Here is a 5,221-nt window from a genome sequence, read left to right on the forward strand (position 1 = left end):
TTATATTTTAGATTTTTTATATTTAAAATGAGATGTTTATCCTGTATTTGATTGTGTTTATCTGCAGTTAGTTACACGAATTCAGATATGGGATGAAATTGGATAGAGATGAAATCGTTTATGGATGAACGAGTTTAAGAGTTTTAGCCAAATGCTTTATAATATAGTATAGATATATTTCAAAATGTTTACTTTTAGGCCTGTTAATTTCCTTAGGATATGTTTGAGCTTAATGGTTTTAGAATGGCGTAGTAATAGGAATGGGCCAGGGACTCTAAACCACATCCTCACCTATTTTATTGGGTATTATTTTAGGCCATCAAAATGGATTATTGATAGCCGTTTTTTATCCGATAAACGCTATCAAGTAAGATTTTCGGTATATGGCATGCTTATTAAACATATGATATATGTCCCTTAGAGTCTTTTTATTCGCAACTTAATGAACTTAATTAGACTCACAACTTATTTGATAAGTTATACATGACTGTTTTGTAGTGGTTTAATAATATAGAAAGTTACTTATTTAATAAGCTTCTCTGAGAAGCTTAATGTAGAAAATCAAAATTTTCCTTTCCAAACCTCCCATCCTAAATAAAAAAACACATTTTTTTCATATATAAAAAACCTCTTCCAAACAAAAACCATCATGGTTTATAAATTCATATAGATAGTTAGAGAGCATCTCCAATAGACCTTCTAAAATGGAAAAAAAATGAGAATTTTGTATAAGTTTATGCTCGAATCAATTCTCCAAAACATTCTTAAAAATGAAAAAGCAGGAGAAACAATGTAAATTTCTCCAAATTTTAAGATCTCTTCCAAAATGATTACCATAAGAAATTTGGAGATCTCTCTAAAAATGATTACCATAAGAGATAAATGGTTTTTATTATATTTAATTAACAGGTGACCTTGAAACGAAATGTTTATAAAAAAATATTTAACTAAATATTTTAATAATATAATTAATGATATAAGTTTTAAAGTTGACACCATTTTTTTTTCTTTGACATTTTGAACTTTTAGAGGATACATCGGAGATAGAGATACGTTACGGAAAATCAACCACACGGCAGCTTGGTTTCGATTTATGAATCCATGGTCGTGGTTCGTAAAAGTAGCAGCACAGAAGTCTTCGACAACTCAGCAACGTCTCTCTCTCTCTTTTCTCACCTCCAATTTGATTTGTGATTCTGCTGTCTCTTTCATTTACCTTCCTTCAATGCCTCGCCCTACTGTAAGTTTTCAGTCTCCTTTTTTCGTCTCGATTGATCATCGCCTAATTTCTGTTTTCTAATCCCCTTTTTGTTATCGTACTTATTCGATTGGAGGCGTAATAAGTTCAATACATATGTTATGGCAGACTTCATAACTGCTAGTATTTCTAGGTCTGCTACCACAATTATCCGATCTCGCATCAGAATTTAGTTATGTTTATGAATTTTTTTGCAATAAAAGACTTGAACACATGACCCATGCATGAAACACAATAATCTAACCAACAAACCAATAATAATTTTGTAAAAAGTATCCATTTCTTTCATATAGTCAAATGGTGCCACAACTTGAACAAATTTCTAGGTCCATCTCTGCTTGAGGCGGGCTTTCGGTGGGGCTGATTGGGATCGCTTGAGTTCAACCTTTTGCTCAAAATACTAATGTGAATGTGCAACAACTGCCGTAATAAAATGTTGTTGATTGGTGCTGGAAATTGTCTTCAGTACACAAAAAAACAACTTTTCATGTTAAATAAGTATGCCTAATTATGGTTTTGAAGTAGAAAAACCTGTACTAATTTGGAGATTTATATCTTCATGTAATTTGAATACGATGATACACACACACACACACACACACACACACACACACATATATATATATATATATATATATATATATACACACGGCATAACCTTTATGGAGATTGGGTTCCATCATTAATCCGGGTACCGCTAGGCCAATAACCTTTTGGTCAATTGGAATTGAATGTGGCCATATTAGGGCTTGCTTGTTAATAGCTTAACGAGTTTAATGAGACTTACAACTTATTAGGCCAACTATACATGATTGTTTGATTGTGGCTTAATGATATAGAAAGTGGTTTATTCAGTAAGATTTTTAGGAGATCTTTATACAGAAAGTCAAGTTTTCCCAAACCTGCCCCTTCCAATAAAAAAAACATGGTCCTTTCATTGATGAAAAAACCCTCCCGAACAAAACTCTCACAATCTATACAGACAAATTAATCCATACAGTCAACTTTATCCATATAGGATAGAAAACCAAACAAACAGTCACTTAGAGCCATTGATGTTGTTCCTGAAATCTGTATATGGATGGCACATACTTGTATCCTTTGCACTAGAATTTGACACTTGCGGTATGCGTAACCGAGTATTATTCTCAATATTTTGTGTTTTCCCAGCACAAGAATCGTAATTAGCCACTTTTTTGCCGAAGAGATGGATTTAACATCTCAACAGTTGAAGCCTTGCAAGTATGGCCATGAGGTCCGATGCATTAGAGAATGGATATGGCTAAGATAGATACACATAAAACGGTGCTTCTAACTGCCGGCCGTCTAAGCCAACCCAGACCCCCCCCCCCCACATCCACGATGTAACGCTCCTTCTCCCTTTTGCCCATCCCCAGTTGTTGCTCATCTCACTCTCACCTCTTGACCGTCACAACTTCTATCCTCGTCACGGGTGCCATCAATTTACGTAATTACCTTTTTTTATATTTATTCCTTAATTTTTTGTAAACCGGTGACATTTACCAGCTCCTATGATGAACTGTTTATGAAGATGTTACTTTTTTTTCTTTCTGTAAGTTGAAATACCCTTTAAAGTGAGACGGGTTGTACTAGAAGTAGAAGTTGAAAAACTAACATGGTTAAGAAGATGATTTCCAAAAATACCCTTTTTGTTTGCTTTGTTACTTCTGATTGATATGCCATTTTTTTCTGTTGTATTGCATATTCCTTCTTGAATGCCTGACTATGCACTGCAAATGGATGGGCCTTTAGTTTCTTGGAAGTTAAAGTTGGTTTTCAAAAGTCAAAATCCAATTTGCCTAAAAGAAGTTGTACTTAAATGGACAGAACAAATCCTTTGACAACTAGCAGAGATTGCAATTCTCATGAGTTCGAACAGGTAAACGTCACTCGTTTACAAAAAAAAAAAAAAAAAAAAAAAACAATGGGTTTTTGGGTCAGCTTGTGCTTACCTCAATTAATCCCAAGGGTCTTGGAGAACTACCAGAAAAATCTCCAATGCCTTGCAGACTCGAACAATGACCTATGAAGAAAAACCCCAAAGACACAAGTCTTAATTGTCAGTTGAGCTAAGAATCATAATCTTGAAAGTGGATACATCTTTTTAACTATGTTACTGCTTCAATGTTTTGGAAATAAAACAACCCGGCAAATGAAATAAACAATGCCGCTTAGCATAAGGACACTTTCTGTTGGTGTTTCATTTTATTGGGTATCAGTGGCGGAGCTAGGAATCAGAAATAAAACAAGTTAAAAAAAAAAAGTAAATATTAATTTTTTGAAAATGGCAAAAACAACTATATTATATTTCTGAAATGTTAACCTATACAGTTTAGCAGTGATCTTGATCAGTGGCGTGAAATCATCAATCATCAAAACGAACCGGTGGGCGTAATAAGAAATCGTGAATTAGAATTTAGTGAGCGTTTTCCAAACGCTTACCCGGGTAAGTGCTTATGGGCAAAATTCAACACCATTACTTACTTACCGAACAAGATTTTAGTCCACCAAAACGGTATTGTGTGCAACAATATATCCAGTAAGTGCTAACCGTGGTAATAGTTGTTGTCATCACTTACTGTGTAAGCTTTTTGGTATTGTCATATTTATCAGGTAAGGTAATATGACTTAGTAAGTGATTATCTATGTAATCTTTTTATAAATGCCCCCTTAATCTTTTAGCGCCTGATCTTGAGGTTGGGTTGAGCCGGAGCAAAGCCCAATTAAATTAATGGCCCATAACAAAAAAATATAAATTAAGGTTTTTTTTTCTAGCCCATAAGTTTGTATTAAGAGAATATCAACTTTTTAATAAAAAAATATCGGATTACTTGAAAGTGGACAATAATCCATACTCTAGAGGACTGATTTCTCGTTCCCCAAAGGTTGCCATTGGTCAAAGTTTGGGCACATCACATTCCTTCGTCGCCACGGTACCCGACGTCTTCATCAACAGCCTCTCAACCTCTTTGTTCAACGAGTTCTGATTCAGTTTCACTAGTTGTCCCTCCCCAATTTCACTTTGGGGTGTGAATAATATATTTATGTTTTCTAAATTGTATATATGTATGTTTTTTTTTATGTAATCCTTCCTTATATAACTAGGATTATGCTTCCTTATATTGAACCACTGATGTATAAATCGTGAGAAATCTGATACATATTGATAAACGGATTCATGTATCCTTCTTCAGTTATTATTTCTTATCATACTTGTTTCTTTCAAATGAACTAGATATCCGTTTAATTATTCTAAATAAGATACTGGACTGTTTGGTTTGGTTTGATTTTTAATCCTACAAAACAGGATTGGGCTTTCCAACTTTCTAAGAATGGATAAGATTTCTCACAACCCAATTTCCTTCACAGGCATTGAACCAAAAAAGAAACCTGGGCCGGGTCGTATTTTTTTGACAAGTTTAAACTTTTGGCTGTTTTGGTCCCTTGAGTTTTCAATATTAACACTTTCAGTACTTATCTTTCACTTAAAAAACATTCGCCCCCTGACCGACATTCTATTATATTAAATTTATGATCCAAACATGAGGGTCCATCTTTGTGTCTCTCCCACAATATATATATATATATATATATATATATATATATATATTTTGTTTCAAATACAACCCATCGCATTTGTACAATCAATGCAATCCAATAAATTGATATATTTATGAAAACGATGAGAGTTAATTTATTATGATTTGAATATTTATGGAAGATAAATATAGTTCATTAATTATGATCAATACTTTATATTTGGAAACAATTAAAACTTCTATGAAATCACATATTAATCAAATGAAATGGACAGTTGAGATTAGGTTGTATTGATTGCACATATGCCAAAGGTTGTATAATAATCAACCTATATATATATATATATATATATATATATATATATATAGGGACAAGATCAAATGTTAACCAAAGTTTTTGTGT

Source organism: Cynara cardunculus (assembly GCF_001531365.2).
Source record: "Cynara cardunculus var. scolymus isolate 2C chromosome LG 2, CcrdV1, whole genome shotgun sequence".
Lineage (NCBI taxonomy): Eukaryota > Viridiplantae > Streptophyta > Magnoliopsida > Asterales > Asteraceae > Cynara > Cynara cardunculus.